At 32.3% G+C, this 16,824-nt stretch overlaps 1 long non-coding RNA gene and 2 pseudogenes across 3 annotated transcripts; 2 read left to right on the top strand and 1 right to left on the bottom strand.

Annotated features, from left to right (window-relative positions):
* Positions 1-729: 729 nt before the first annotated feature.
* On the top strand, positions 730-11,677 carry LOC146917798 (TMV resistance protein N-like; annotated as a pseudogene). The gene is made up of 8 exons (XR_015015870.1): positions 730-1,443; positions 2,400-3,600; positions 5,855-6,109; positions 6,689-8,657; positions 8,745-8,961; positions 9,064-9,209; positions 9,477-10,785; positions 11,350-11,677. The product of XR_015015870.1 is annotated as a TMV resistance protein N-like (transcript).
* Positions 11,678-12,283: 606 nt separating this feature from the next.
* LOC146917797 (uncharacterized) lies at positions 12,284-13,036 on the bottom strand (annotated as a pseudogene).
* Positions 13,037-13,941: 905 nt separating this feature from the next.
* Positions 13,942-16,513, top strand: LOC146917796 (uncharacterized). 2 transcript variants are annotated; one of them, XR_015015890.1, is made up of 3 exons: positions 13,942-14,029; positions 14,146-15,164; positions 15,702-16,513. It is a non-coding gene; the product is annotated as an uncharacterized LOC146917796 (long non-coding RNA). The 2 variants fall into 2 exon arrangements; XR_015015889.1 differs by having other exon boundaries at positions 13,942-15,164.
* Positions 16,514-16,824: the final 311 nt, after the last annotated feature.

The raw sequence follows: 16,824 nt of genomic DNA, 5'->3' as shown, positions 1-16,824 counted from the left end.
ATTTGATTGAGTCATAATTCGATTGTTAACTTAAATTTGTTTTTGTGTTTTTGATTAATTTTGAAGGGTATGTTGAGCAACCCCGATTTTCAACATTTAGGCGTCTTTCAATTGCTAAAAATATAGTTATGTGAACTAAACAATTTTTTATTTGACAATTTTTCTTTCTTTTTCTTTTTATCTATTTGATTTAAAAATTGTTCAGGAGACTGGATAAAAATGGATAATTAATATGACCAAACAAAAACAAGAATTCATGTGACTGTTTAGAAACAATAATGGTAACACCCGCAATTTATGCATCTGCATGACATCTATTTAATCACATATGAAAATATGATTATTTAATTGAGTAAATGATTGATTTAATTCACAGTTTCATATGAAAAAATAGGTTGCCATTCAAAAAAAAAAATGAAAAAATAGGTATCTGAAAGTGTAATGATATTTAAATAATTATTTGGTGATAAATGTTTTTTTTTGAAAAAATCAAAATGGAATATATTGTTAGTACAAGGCGTACTAAAAAGGCCACTTCAAAAACATATTTGGTGATAAATGTTGTTATACTTTGTTTTTCTCTCTTGTTATTAGACTAAAACAAAATAGAAAGAAAAGAAAAAACGGAGAGATGAAGTAAGAAAATAACAAAAGTATGGAAGAAAATTATGACAAAAATTGTCTTAAAATTACCATATTAATATAATCTCCAAACATTTTTGTTTAATCAATACCGGAAAATTGCAGCCGATTATTACGAGAATTTCAATATTCCTCCGTACTGACACAAGCGCGTCCCAACAGTTTAACATTTTTGACAAGCGTGTCCCACTTTCTTGACTTTAGATTCTCCAAAGTCTTTTTAAAGTTCAGCACACTCATCCACTCATCCTTGCTCAATTTTATCCAAACAACTGTTTTTTCATGTGAATACTAATATTCATCAAACCACACTCATTCACTCGTCATGGCTTCCCTCACAGTCACAAATCAATTCAAGTATGATGTTTTTCTCAGTTTTAGAGGAGAAGATACTCGCCATGGTTTCACCGGTTATCTCAAGAAAGCTCTTGATGACAAAGGAGTTCGAACTTTCATGGATGCCAAGGAGCTACAAAAAGGGGAAGAAATCACACCATCACTTCTCAAAGCAATTGAAGAGTCCATGATGGCCATCGTTGTCCTCTCTGAGAATTATGCTTCTTCATCCTTTTGCTTACAAGAACTTTCTAAGATTTTTGATACCATGAAAGATAAGGTGGGTCGTTCCGTTTTGCCGGTATTTTATAAGGTGGATCCTTCTGATGTACGAAAGTTGAAAAGGAGTTATGGTGAAGCCATGAAAAAACATGATGTGGCCAGCTCCTCAAGTCATGACATGAATAATAAATGGAAGGCTTCTCTTCACCAAGTTGCTAATTTGTCTGGCTCTCATTACAAAGGGTACACTTCTATCTTTGTTTTTAGGGCAGTGTTAACTTGTGCCCTTAAAGCACAAGTTAAGAATCTAAAAATGGAATTAAATCATAAATTATGTCTTGAAAAGATAAAATTTTAAATATCTAAACTATTGAATGCACAAGTTAACATTTCCCTATTTTTAATATCAACTAACTAATAATTTATTTCTTTTCTTATTTTATCTTTTACCATATTATTAATTTATTTGTTTCTTTCTTTATCACATTTTTTTTAAAAGCTTAATTGATATGCTAGACTGTAAAGAGAAATTACTCACAAAAAAAAAAAGTAAAGAGAATGAATTTTTTATTTTTTACATAAAATAGTAAAGGGGATGATAAGAAGCTAAATAATTTTTTTCTTAAAAAATATACGATAATTGTATTTCTTAATTCATTTTTCAAAAACTTAAACAACAAACATGGCAGATGACAATTTTAGTTATAACATAGACTTACGTGTACTTTTGATCCCCATCTATCATAATTGTGTGATTTTAACCTCCTATGTTTTTGAGCGATTTTGGACCCTTATATTTTCATTCTTTATGATTTTATAGTCTCTTATAATTTTCCTCCAAATTTATGTTGTGGCGATATGATTTATTGATGTGACACTCAACCCATGACCTTTCTTAAAATTAAAAAATATAACTCTAAAAAATGCCAAAATGTTTGTTACCCTAATTAAAAGTTTGTTCCGCTCTTAAGTGTACAAGCTGATTTTTGGCATTTTTAAATTTTAAAGAAAAATCACAACTATGAAAGTTGAGTGTTACGTCAATAAAAGATGCCACAACATCAGTGTAAATTTTGGGGGAGTAAACTACCAAATCATGGGGAAAACATAAGGGGACGTAATTCCTGAAGGAGGGATTTATAATTAATGTTAAAAACATATACATACACTTGAATGACCACTTTTCTCTTATTGGATAGGGATGAGTATGAATATGAGTTTATTGAGAAGATTGTTGAACAAGTCTTAAGAAATATAAAACCTATTGTCTTACCTGTTGGTGATTACCTAGTTGGACTAGAGCACCAAAAGCAACATGTGACTTCACTTTTGAATGTTGGGTCTAATGATACAATCCACATGGTCGGGATCCATGGGATTGGTGGAATAGGGAAAACTACCCTTGCTCTAGAAGTTTATAATTCGATTGTCCATCAATTTCAATGTTCCTGTTTTTTTGAAAAAGTCAGAGACTTTAAGGAAAATGGGTTGATATATCTCCAAAAGATCCTTCTGTCTCGAATTGTTGGAGAGACGAACATGGAGATAACAAGTGTTAGACAGGGAGTTTCAATATTACAACAAAGGCTTCACCAAAAGAAGGTTCTTTTACTTCTGGATGATGTTGACAAGGATGAGCAATTAAAGGCTATTGTTGGAAGTTCCGATTGGTTTGGTCTAGGAAGTAGAGTCATCATCACGACTCGGGACAAAAGGTTGCTAACATATCATGGGATTGAAAGAACATATGAGGTGAAGGGATTGAACGATGCAGATGCTTTTGACTTGGTGGGATGGAAAGCTTTAAAAAATGATTATAGTCCAAGCTATAAAGATGTTTTATTAGAACAAAAGCAGGGAAGAGAATTGAATGCGAATGAATTGTGTAGACTGAAATATTTGAAGAACGACGTACGTTTTTCAAGTTATGCGAATGTTGTAAAACGCGTTGTAGCATATGCTTCTGGCCTTCCACTTGCTTTGGAAGTCATAGGTTCTCACTTTTTTAACAAGACAATAGAACAATGTAATTATGTACTAGATCGTTGTGAAAGGGTTCCTGATAAAAAGATCCAAACAACACTACAAGTGAGCTTTGATGCTTTGCAGGATGAAGACAAATTTGTTTTTCTTGACATTGCTTGTTGCCTGAAAGGATGGAATTTGACAAGAGTCGAAGAAATACTTCATGCTCATTATGGTAATATCATGAAAGATCACATTGACGTGTTAGTGGAAAAATCTCTCATAAAAATAAGCGATTCCGGTAATGTAACATTACATGATTTGATAGAGGATATGGGAAAAGAAATTGTTAGACGAGAATCACCTGAAGATCCTGGAAAACGCACTAGGTTATGGGCCTACGAAGATATAAAGAAAGTTTTTAAAGAAAATACGGTGAGTTGTTATAATGATACGAATGGTTTGACTTTTCATCTTTAACGTAGATTTATGTTACTAATAAGAAAATTGTTGTTGACACATATGATAGGGCTGAAAAACACATGTAAAAGACGAAAATGCCCCTGCGACAGTTAACTCCCGAAGTAAGGAACCGACTGCAGTTAACTACCGAAGTTCCTTCAGCAGTTAACTGCCGGCGAAAAAAGGAAAAAAAAAAAAGAAAAAAGAAGAAAACCTCGGCACTTAAGTGCCGAAGAACTCATCAATTTTTTTTAATAAAATGAATCTCATGTTCCATTGCTTTATATTTCATGTTTCCATTGCTTTATATTCATGCATGAGTATGGCTTTATATACAAGTAATAGTATGATATTACTTAAACTGGAAAGGGTTATTTTACTTTAAGTTTTAACTATAGTTAATAATTTTAATAGTCCTCTTATTCTTGTGCTAGAATTTAGTTTGTCTTTGACATCTGATATTGCTGTTTGGTTTTAAAAAAAATTGATGAAATCTTCAGACCTTAAGTGCCGAGGTTTTTTTTTTTCTTCCTTTTTTTGTCGGCAGTTAACTGCCGAAGGAACTTCGGTAGTTAACTGCAGCCGGTTCCTTACTTCGGTAGTTAACTGTCGCTGGGACATTTTCGTCTTTTACATGTGTTTTTCAGCCCTATCATATGTGCCAACAACAATTTTCTACTAATAATGCTCATGTTACCCTTTTGGCTTAATGCATTATTTAATGTCACTATATCACAAATTTTTATACTCCATTTATGGGAAATTCTAATAAGTCTACTTATGACGATAGTTAAAAAAATTAAAGTAGAAACTTTATCTTGAAAATTGTGTATTCAACATATTAAAATATGGGTCTTGTTATCTTGTGTCCTAAGGACACAAGTTAAGAAATCTAAAATTAGAAGTTTTTCATAGAAAAGAACAAAATGTTGACTTTAAAAAGTTAAATAAAATTGAATGCACAACTTTTAAGATATTTATTTCTATTTTAAATTCCTTAACGTGTGCCCTTGGGGCACATGTTAACATTTGCCTTAAAATATTAGTAAAAAACAATTTTTTTCTACATAAAATTTAACAATTTTTTACTTTTTTGAACCCTTAACGAGTGCAATTAGCACTTATTAGCATGACTCATAATTTATATATACCCTCAATGTATTACATATACATCAGTTAATGAATGCATGTGTAATTTGTAATAATTTGTCATATCTTCTTAATTGATATGCCAACACATTCTGGAATGCATATGTAATTTTTTTTAACACATGTAATTTTTTTTAACACTAACGGTGTATGTAAATTAAACTTTTGTAATATTTAAAAAGGTCATGCTAACTTGTGCCATAAATGCACAAGTTAATGAGCTTAAAATAGAGCTAGAAAGATAAGTTTTTACTCTCTCTGTTTCAAAATACATGTCGTAGTCAATCACTTCACATATGTTAATGCACAACTTTGACCGTTAATATCTTTAATCATTTAAAGTAAAAAAAATTTAACTAAAATAATTCTTAGAAAAATAAATTAACAAAATGATAAATGATTATGTAATACTTCGAAAACACTTAATTTGTTTTTTTTACATTTGTTTGTAATTTAAAAATTAAAAGTGAGCTATCCCCTCCATTCCTTTCCTAAACCCTCAATCCAAAATCGCCTAAATTATTTAATCGTAACATTTAGACCCCGAATAACTTACATTTTTAAGATCTAAAATCGCCTAAATTATTACAGTTCAATAACTTAATGATCCTAATTAATATAAAAAAAAAACCAATTTATTACAATTAAATAACTTAGAAGATCTCTGATGTAATTTTACCCTATATTGAAAATACAACATTTGAAACTTTTAATTCAAGATATTGAATGTATAACTCCAAAAAATAAAAAAAATTTAAGGTGTGTTTTCAATGAAGGGTTTATGAGAAGAATAGAGGGGAAGAGTTACTTTTCTTTTTTAAATTACAGACATTATAAAATAATTCTTAGAAAAATAAATTAACAAAATGATAAATGATCATGTAATACTTCAAAAACACTTAATTTTATTTTTTTTATATTTTTCGTAATTTAAAATTTAAAAGTGAACTATCCCCTCCATTCAATTTCTTGTCTCAAGGATACAATCTAGTTTGTTGTCCACATATAAAAATCACAGTGAAACTTTGAATCAGCGAGATCTTTAAATATCGGTTGATTTGTCCTTTTTTGTTTACAGGGAACAAGTACCATTAAAATGATACATTTCCAATTTGACCCTTGGATTGAAAAAAAGAAGGATGCCTCGGATGGAAAAGCTTTCAAGAAGATGAAAAATCTCAGAACACTAATTTTTAGTACTCCTGTTTGTTTTTCTGAAACTTCTGAACATATTCCAAATAGTTTACGAGTGCTGGAATATTCCAATCGCAATCGCAATTATTACCATAGCCGTGGATCAAATCTATTTGAGTGGGACGGCTTTCTCAAAAAGGCAAGTGTAGCCTATTCATATCTATTTTCCTATATAATATGTTTTTGGTCTCTATAAAATTGGAACCTTTTAAGTTTAGTCTTACTTGATTTTAATAATTCTTTTAGTCCCTAATAAAATTTTCTGCACTCAGTATTAGTCTCTGCTCAATTCAAATTTGTTTAATATTACAAAAAGTTCCTCTGCAAAAAATTTTCGCAAAATTTGATTTCAACGTTCATATTTTGTTACTTTTATCTTTAACTTTTGTCGTTTTGAAAATTTCATATTTAATTCTTTTCATGTTAATAAATTCTAAATTTTAGTAAATGAACCTTTCATAATGTTTTAAGTTTGTCTCACAAAAATCGTTCATAAATTTAAGAGTTTAAGGATAATTAAACAGACTTTGTTGTAGTAGGGACTAAAATTAGAAGTAATTTTTTTTTGTAGGGACTAAAAAACCTATTAAAATTATGGAAGGACTAAACTTATAAGCTCTTAATTTTATAGGGACCAAAAACATATTTAACCCTATTAATAAATCCGGTTTAATATTATTAATTAATTTCTTATTTATTTTCATTTTTTTTCGCGCAGAAGTTTGAGAATATGAAAGTTTTAAATTATGATTGCGATGCACTGTTAACAAGAATGCCTGATATCTCTAATCTCCCAAATTTAGAACAATTTTCAATTCAAGATTGTCCTAGTTTAATTACAATTGATGAATCTATTGGCTTTTTGAGTAAACTTAAAATCTTGAGATTTATAGGTTGCAATAACCTCCAGAGTGTTCCACCACTCAATTCAGCTTCACTGGTAGAACTCAATCTTTCACACTGTCATAGTCTAGAAAGTTTTCCTCCCGTGGTGAGTGGATTTCTTGGAGAACTTAAAATCTTGAGGGTTATAGGTTGCAGCAAAATCAGACTTATTCCATCTCTCGTGTTACCTTCTCTAGAAGAACTTGATCTTTTAGATTGTACTAGAACTTGAAAAACTTTACCTATCATATTGTCCCAATCTCGTGAGTATATCGCCTCTCAAGTTGGATTCACTAGAAAAACTTGTCCTTTCAAATTGTTACAAGCTCGAGAGCTTTCCAAGTGTGGTGGATGGGTTTCTTGGAAAACTTAAAACCTTGTTTGTTCAAAATTGTCACAATCTTAGGAGTATTCCAGCTCTCAAGTTAGATTCACTTGAAAAACTTGACCTATCAAATTGTCACAATCTTTTGAGTATTTCACCTCTCAAGTTGGATTCACTGGAAAGACTTGAACTATCAAATTGTTATAAGCTCGAGAGCTTTCCAAGTGTGGTGGATGGGTTTCTTGGAAAACTTAAAACCATGTTTGTTCAAAATTGTCACAATCTCAGGAGTATTCCATCTCTCAAGTTAGATTCACTTGAAAAACTTGACCTATCACATTGTCGCAATCTCGTGAGTATCTCACCTCTCAAGTTGGATTCACTAGAAAAACTTTACCTTTCAAGTTGTTATAAGCTCGAGAGTTTTCCAAGTGTGGTGGATGGGTTTCTTAGAAAACTTAAAACCCTATTTGTTAAAAGTTGTCACAATCTCAGGAGTATTCCAGCTCTCAAGTTGGATTCACTTGAAAAACTTTACCTATCACATTGTCACAATCTCGTGAGTATTTCACCTCTCAAGTTGGATTCACTAGAAAAACTTGTCCTTTCAAATTGTTATAAGCTCGAGAGCTTTCCAAGCGTGGTGGATGGGTTGTTGGATAAACTTAAAACCCTGTTTGTTAAAAATTGTCACAATCTCAGGAGTATTCCAGCTCTCAAGTTGAATTCACTTGAAAAACTTGACCTATCACATTGTCACAATCTTGTGAGTATTCCATCTCTCAAGTTGGATTCACTAGAAACACTTGACCTTTCAGATTGTTATAAGCTCGAGAGCTTTCCAAGTGTGGTGGATGGGTTGTTGGATAAATTGAAATCCTTGAATATTGAAAACTGCATCATGCTTAGGAATATCCCACGGCTCAGCCTGAATTCGTTGGAACATTTCAATCTTTCATGTTGTTATAGGCTTGAGAGTTTTCCAGAAATATTGGGAGAGATGAGAAATATACCAAGACTCCACTTGGATGAAACTCCCATAAAAGAATTACCGTTTCCATTTCAAAATCTTACACAGCCCCAAACATATTATCCATGTAACTGTGGTCATTCTTGCTTTCCAAATAAAGCTTCTTTGATGTCAAAAATGGCTGAACTCTCCATCCAGGCCGAGGAAAAAATGAGCCCAATACAATCTTCACATGTAAAGTATATTTGTGTCATGAACTGCAAACTTTCAGATGAATATTTGTCAAAAAGTCTCATGTTGTTTGCTAATGTGAAAGAATTACACCTAACTAACAGTAAATTCACAGTTATTCCTAAATCTATTGAAAAATGTCATTTTCTATGGAAACTTGTCTTGGATGATTGTAAGGAACTTGAGGAAATTAAAGGGATTCCTCCATGCTTAAGAGAGTTATCTGCACTAAACTGCAAATTGACTTCGTCATGCAAAAGCAATTTACTAAATCAGGTTATATTTATTTATTTTTTAATTTGTAATGTATTTTCTATTCTTCTTGATATAGTTAAACTTACATTAATTATTTATGACTAATAGAAATTACATGAGGCTGGAAATACTCGGTTTCGTTTGCCACGTGCAAAAATTCCAGAGTGGTTCGACCACCAATGCGAGGCAGGAATGTCAATTTCTTTCTGGTTTTGTGGCAAGTTTCCTGCCATAGCTCTCTGTGTTGTTTCTCCACATACATGGGGTTATCTTGAACATCCTGTAAGAGTGATCATCAACGACAATACATTTTTCTATACACATGGTAGGAAGATTGATAGGTGTTCACAACCGGACACATATCATTTGCATCTTTTTCATATGCAAGTGGAATACTTCAATGGTAATATTGACAAAGTACTTTTAGAAAATAAATGGAACCATGCAGAGGTTGACTTTGGATTCCCATTCATGTTTAGTGGAATCCATGTATTGAAAGAGAAGAGTAACATGAAGGATATTCGATTCACTAACCCAGAGAATGATGCTAACATTGTAATTACTCAGGATGAAGTAAGTATATATCATTCATTTTACCCAAATAGTTGTAAAATTTTCTTCTTGTAGTGTTGTAGGATGTTAATTTGTTTCATAATTTTATGATAGATTTTTCAATTTATTCACCAAATCACAATTATAGGTTGGACTATCCATGTTTTAACGACAATTTGGCATGTTTATGCAGACGTATTGAATTTTTTCCCTTAATTTTTTTTGGATACGGTAACAGAACAACTTATGGCAGAAATAATGAGTTCGACTATCTTCTTTTTCTATTAGGCTGAAGAATGGATCCAATAGTATGTGATGAATCAGTGAAAGATGCTTCAGATTTCAAATGAGAAGAAGATTCTCCCCACAGTTGATAAATGAATTGCATGTCCCACTCCAGAGAAGATCTGACCATTATTTCCCATCAATTTCAAGGATCCACAAACCAAGCTTCCGGAAAAGTATGAACCCTAATTAAAATCAACATTTTTCCAATTTTTATAGAAAAATTTTGATTTTTGATTTTTTTTAATGTTTTGTAGAGAAAAATGTGATTTATGAATTTTTTAAGACAGGTACAAGACTGTTACTGATTTGTTTAGTGATATGAGTTGTTCGCTTAGATCGTTGCATCTGCATAAAAAATCTCCAATTTTTTCGAAATATTTGCAACAAGGTTGAAGTTCTTGATAAGAGGTGATTTTTTTTAATCCTCCCAAATTAATTTATGGATGATAAAGATATGTTCCATTTTACGGTTGTATACTGATAGTTTCCTTCTAGTTAAAATAATCTTTATACATCTGACGTGGTCCAGTGTAAATGTGTAATCAATGTCAATATGTCACACTATCATTTTTTGGTAACATAGTCCCAGGATTTTGGAATTCAAGATCACTAATGTGGTGGCAGTTAGGTTTTCATTATCTGCATATTACTCTGCTGTGATTTGTGATTCCATATGTAAGTTATACTTAGTTAAAAATGTATTGATGATAATAAGAAAGTATTGTATGAGATTTCGTAAAAAATGGTTTGACACTTTGATGGTTATCTAGGCATTCTATACTTAGTTGAAAATATGTGGATAATTACGAGAAAGAAAGGATATGAGATTTTGTGGCTATTACTTACACTTGCGTTTTTCAACTGATTTTCTTTGGGTCTGGCGCAGCTATATTTTGTTATTCGGAGTTAACTAGACAAATTGGAAAGTATGACTGCTGAAAAGAATTGATTTCATTACTTTAATTTTCTTTGGTCCATGAGTATTCAACCAAATGTTATTAATACACCAGTACATAAGACCTCCTCTCCATATTCTGTTAGCCGTGTTGAAAGCTCTGATTTGAAAATTGTCTCTTGTTCGGATTGTTTGATGACACACACACCGGCACAGTCAGCACCTGAGAGATTGTTACATGGCTCTGATGTTAAGCTTCAGAAAATGACTGCCCAAAAGTCTGCATCGTGTTTTAAGCCTGCAAAAAGAGTGCTCAACTTTACACTCACGGAAGGCAGTGATGATTTGGACAATAGGCAGATGATGTTCTGAGGACTGCAAAAATCTTTTGGTTCTGTTTCCCTACCTCAGCAGGTATGCCATCTTGTTTTGGTCTCAATTTTGATTCTAAAAATCATACTTTGATATTCACTTATTCTATATTGCATTTTGCCAAAACAAAAAAGTATATCCTTGCCGGAGAACTTGCAAAGAAAACAAGTTTTTCCCGACATATTAGTAGTTCATGTTAAATTCTAACTAATTAGTACGACAGTCATCAATCATATATTCATGCATAAAAAGTTGAACTTTGGAGATGGTTATAAGTTATAACTTATAAGATAGATATTGGGTGAGAAAAATGTTGATTTTGAGTGAAACATCGGGGATAGTTATAATGAAAACATTAATGTTTTTATTCACAACACATTTATAAAATCACAGTTTAGTTGATATGTTAAATTGTGTGCATCAGATAGGGTGTTCAATGGGTATAAGAATATAGCTAGGTTCATACTTAGCATATCTTTGATCTAATATCCCGTACTTTCACACTTTGCATCTGATAAAATTTATTTTCGTTAAAACTTTTTATCATAAAACAAATTTTTCTCTCGTGGAAGAATTGCTTTTGTGTAAATTGGTATTTCTATGCAGGTTGAGGAGAACCTTAGTCATTCTTTTCAAAAAATCAACATTGATCAACATTGTTTGGATGCATCTGATAACAATCCTTCATCATTGGTGGAACTGGTTAATGTGATTGACTCCATATTTGACTCTGTGAAAAGAACTTCATTCACAAAAGAGGAGCTCTTGCAAAAGATAATGATGAAATGTCACTGATTCATTCAAAGGTGAATCAGTGAGTAATTCTAAATTTATTCATGGATATAATGGAACAGCAGAACTTACTAGTTTGAATGAATATCAAACTTTTGATGGCATGAGTTAGTGATGTTGTTAGCCAAAATCTTGTGGCATTTACTTAAAGTAGTTATTTAATATTTCTTTATGAATTTCATAGGAAAACTTGTCCCATCTACAGCGTCAAGAATGCGTTAAATTTGGACTCAGTTCAGTCAAGGGTGAACAAAGGAGATGAGTGAAGGGTTTTTGTTGAATGATAATGAATGTAAATTTTGGTGTTGTAAATGATTGTTGGTAAGTAATGCTATGCATTGAATCACAATTCTCTGATGGAGAATACAGTGTGAAAAGTGCATGTTTTACATACGATATGCAGTGTAATTTTGTTATTCCTCTGTTATTTTTTACTTGTCATTCTTGTAATACAATTTTGTTTCAATTTGCTTGTCTTTTTTAAATTCAACGAAATATAGGCTATTGTTTTGTCAATAATAGCTTTCGTATGCTTTTAGCTCCACGTATTATACCAACAATTATTAACGATACTAATATTAATCGTTTAAAAAAAGCACCAATATAAAGTTCAACTTGATTTGGTAATTCAATTTGCTATTAAGCAATATGCTTCCATTGTTATCTACAATATGAATAACAAAATGATGCATGATATCTATCAGGAAAATCTATCATGCATCATAAAAGATGCCAAACATTGCAATGTCTAGAAGACAAAATACGCTACAAAATACGCTACAAAATACGCTTCATGACTATCTTCTTCTTCAGAAGCTTCATGTATCTCCCCTTTGATGATGGTGATGGTTTTGCGATTTGGACAATCAGAAGCAATATGTCCAAACCCTTGACATTTAAAGCATTTAGGTGTCTTAGAAATGTTCTCTTTGGTGGTCTTTTGTGGCGGCTTGCTTGAGGAGCTAGGTTCTTGGGTTGGTGGTTTATTGCGATGGGAATAATTTCTGGTAGAGGAAAAAGGTTGGTATGATGATTTTTTTAGGTAGTTGTTTCTCAACCTGGATGGCTAGACGAATAACCTCGTCCAAGCTCCAATATTGTTGAAGTTGGACTGGGTGTGCAATGTCAGTGTTTAGCCCTCCAAGGTATCGAGCAATTGTTTGCTCTTCCTTTTCTTGGATATCACATTTCATCATCAACTTCTCAAATTCTCTAGTATATTCTTCTACCGACAGAGATTTTTGGCGAAGATTTTGTAATTGAATAAAATTGTCTTGATAATAATGAGGAGGTAAAAACTTACGGGTGAGTTCTCGACGCATCTTCTCCCATGTCTTGATTTTGCTTTTCCCTTCACGCTCTCGTCTCCTTTTAACATTTTCCCACCAAATTGAAGCGTGTTTCTTTAGCTTGACAGCAACAATCTTTACCTTTTGCTCCTCTGGAATCTCCTTGTACTCAAATACACGTTCAACAGTTTGTAGCCAATCCACAAACTCATCAGGTTGTAGCTTCCCTTCAAAATCTGGAATGTCTACTTTGATATCATTCATCCGAGTTTGACGTCGATGTGAGCGACTACTTCTTGAAGATGAAGAGTCACTACCAGAGCCGTCATCATCATTTCTTCTTCGTTGTGCTTCCAATAATGCTTGCTGGGCGTTGACAGTTTCCTGGAGTAGTTGAATTTGTCGCCTCATTTCTTCCATCTCCATCTCTTGCAAACCTCTTGCATTCTGTCTTCGAGGTGGCATTTTGACGATATTAGTTCAACAAATTATTTGGTGATGATTGTGGTGGTGAGTGGTGGTTTTGTTGGTGGTGAAGACTTGTAAACCAAGGGTTTTCTTCACTTCCCAAACAAAATGGCGGTGTTAGTTTTGCGAACAAAATGGCCGCAAAGTGAAGTTTTACAAAGGCAACTCCCTGCTCACTTGAAAACTCACTTTCCGTTGATTTTTTCGCACAAACTCAACTCCGAGGTATCGTAACCAGCTCTGATGCCAAATCTGGCTCAGGGACAAAAGGAAAAGTAGAGAAAATAGAGAAATTCTCTAATATTCTCAAAGAAAGTTGTTATTATTGGAATTCTTCAATGCTTGATGATTTGAATGTGTCTAAACACTTGGTGGTGAGCCTTATTTATACTACTCTATGAAGGCTCTCCATTACAAAGTAGAAATATCTAGAAACAAAGAAAAGTCTAGAGATATGGATATTTTAGTACATAAGCCTAGAAGGATCTAGGAAAGTTAAGACTTCCCTAATGCTTATTTATTAGTGTCTAGTAGCTTCCACATTATTCCTTAGTATTCTAAAGTCTTCCATATTATTCTTCACCATTCTAGAGACTTCCATATTATTCTTCATCGTTCTAGAGACTTCCATATTATTCTTCATCAGTTGATAAATGAATTGCATGTCCCACTCCAGAGAAGATCTGACCATTATTTCCCATCAATTTCAAGGATCCACAAACCAAGCTTCCGGAAAAGTATGAACCCTAATTAAATTCAACATTTTTCCAATTTTTATAGAAAAATTTTGATTTTTGATTTTTTTTAGTGTTTTGTTGAAAAAAAATGTGATTTATGAATTTTTTTAAGACAGTTACAAGATTGTTGCTGATTTGTTTAGTGATATGAGTTGTTCGCTTAGATCGTTGCATCTGCATAAAAAATCTCCAAATTTTTCAAAATATTTGCAACAAGGTTGAAGTTCTTGATAAGAGGTGATTTTTTTTAATCCTCCCAAATTAATTTATGGATGATAAAGATATGTTCCATTTTACGGTTGTATACTGATAGTTTCCTTCTAGTTAAAATAATCTTTATACATCTGACGTGGTCCAGTGTAAATGTGTAATCAATGTCAATATGTCACACTATCATTTTTTGGTAACATAGTCCCAGGATTTTGGAATTCAAGATCACTAATGTGGTGGCAGTTAGGTTTTCATTATCTGCATATTACTCTGCTGTGATTTGTGATTCCATATGTAAGTTATACTTAGTTAAAAATGTATTGATGATAATAAGAAAGTATTGTATGAGATTTCGTAAAAAATGGTTTGACACACTTTGATGGTTATCTAGGCATTCTATACTTAGTTGAAAATGTGTGGATGATTACGAGAAAGAAAGTATATGAGATTTTGTGGCTATTAGTTACACTGCGTTTTTCAACTGATTTTCTTTGGGTCTGGTGCAGCTATATTTTGTTATTCGGAGTTAACTAGACAAATTGGAAAGTATGACTGCTGAAAAGAATTTAATTTTCAACTGATTTCATTACTTTAATTTTCATTACCAAATGTTATTAATACACCAGTGCATAAGACCTCCCCTCCATATTCTGTTAGCCGTGTTGAAAGCTCTGATTTGAAAATTGTCTCTTGTTTGGATTGTTTGATGACACACACACCGGCACAGTCAGCACCTGAGAGATTGTTACATGGTTCTGATGTTAAGCTTCAGAAAATGACTGCCCAAAAGTCTGCATCGTGTTTTAAGCCTGCAAAAAGAGTGCTCAACTTTACACTCACGGAAGGCAGTGATGATTTGGACAATAGGCAGATGATGTTCTGAGGACTGCAAAAATCTTTTGGTTCTGTTTCCCTACCTCAGCAGGTATGCCATCTTGTTTTGGTCTCAATTTTGGATTTATTCTAAAAATCATACTTTGATATTCACTTATTCTATTTTGCACCTTTCAATCTATACTGCCTTTTGCCAAAACAAAAAAGTATATCCTTGCCGGAGAACTTGCAAAGAAAACAAGTTTTTCCCGACATATTAGTAGTTCATGTTAAATTCTAACTAATTAGTACGACAGTCATCAATCATATATTCATGCATGAAAAAGTTGAACTTTGGAGATGGTTATAAGTTATAACTTATAAGATAGATATTGGGTGAGAAACATGTTGATTTTGAGTGAAACATTGGGGATAGTTATAATGAAAACATTAATGTTTTTATTCACAACACATTTATAAAATCATAGTTTAGTTGATTTATTAAACTGGGTGCATCAAATAGGGTGTTAAATGGGTATAAGAATATAGCTAGGTTCATACTTAGCATATCATTGATATCTAATATCCCGTACTTTCACACTTTGCATCTGATAAAATTTATTTTCGTTAAATCTTTTTATCATAAAAGCAATTTTTCTCTCGTGGAATTGCTTTTGTGTAAATTGGTATTTCTATGCAGGTAGAGGAGAACCTTAGTCATTATTCTTTTCAGAAAATCAACGTAGATCAACATTGTTTGGATGCATCGGATAACAATCCTTCATCATTGGTGGAACTGGTTAATGTTATTGACTCTATATTTGAATATGTCAAAAGAACTTCAATCACAAAAGAGGAGCTCTTGCAAAAGATAATTGTAAACTGTTTAGATTTTGTCGAGATTAGCAGTAAACAATGTTACTATGTACCTGTGGGTCTTTTTTATGGATGTAAATTTGAGTCTGACTTAACATGAAATTGCAGCCTTCTTTGGACTATGAAATGTCACTGATTCATTCAAAGGTGAATCAGTGAGTAATTCTAAATTTATTCATGGATATAATGGAACAGCAGAAATTACTAGTTTGAATGAATATCAAACTTTTGATGGCATTAGTTAGTGATGTTGTTAGCCTAAATCTTATGGCATTTACTTGTACCATCTGCAGCGTCAAGAATGTGTTAAATTTGGACTCAGTTCAGTCAAGGGTGACCAAAGGAGATGAGTTAATTGCGGTGTTGCAAATGATTGTCGGTAATGCTATGCATTGAATGACAACAATTGTTTTGTTGGATCTTTGCACTCATGTACAGCCAAGTGTGAAAAGTGCATACTCTACATATGATATGTAGTGTTATTCCTCTTTCTTTTTTACTTGTCAATTTTGTAATACAAATTTGTTTCTATTTGCTAGTCTTTTTTGAAATTCAATGCAATATAGACTGTTGTTTTGTCAATAATACCTTCAGTATGCATTTAGGTCCACGTAATATACCAACAATTATTAACGATACTAATATTAAGGGGAGGTGAGTGTAATTTACCCTAATATTAATCGTTAAACAATATGCTTCCATTTTTATATACAAAGTGATTCCAAGCCTAAACTGCCATAGGACAAATATGCATAATATGAATAACATTCCACTCTAGACATAAGCAATATGAGAGACGATTTATCTATTTTGAAAAATTCAATTTTGATGCTCACTGATTCACCTTTAAATGAACGTGACAAGTTAAGGGAGGAAGTAGCAATAACCGATAACTT

Source organism: Medicago sativa, chromosome 6 (assembly GCF_051527215.1).
Source record: "Medicago sativa cultivar Bolivia chromosome 6, Bolivia_mono, whole genome shotgun sequence".
Classification (NCBI taxonomy): domain Eukaryota; kingdom Viridiplantae; phylum Streptophyta; class Magnoliopsida; order Fabales; family Fabaceae; genus Medicago; species Medicago sativa.
This window is presented reverse-complemented; position numbering and strand designations above follow the sequence as displayed.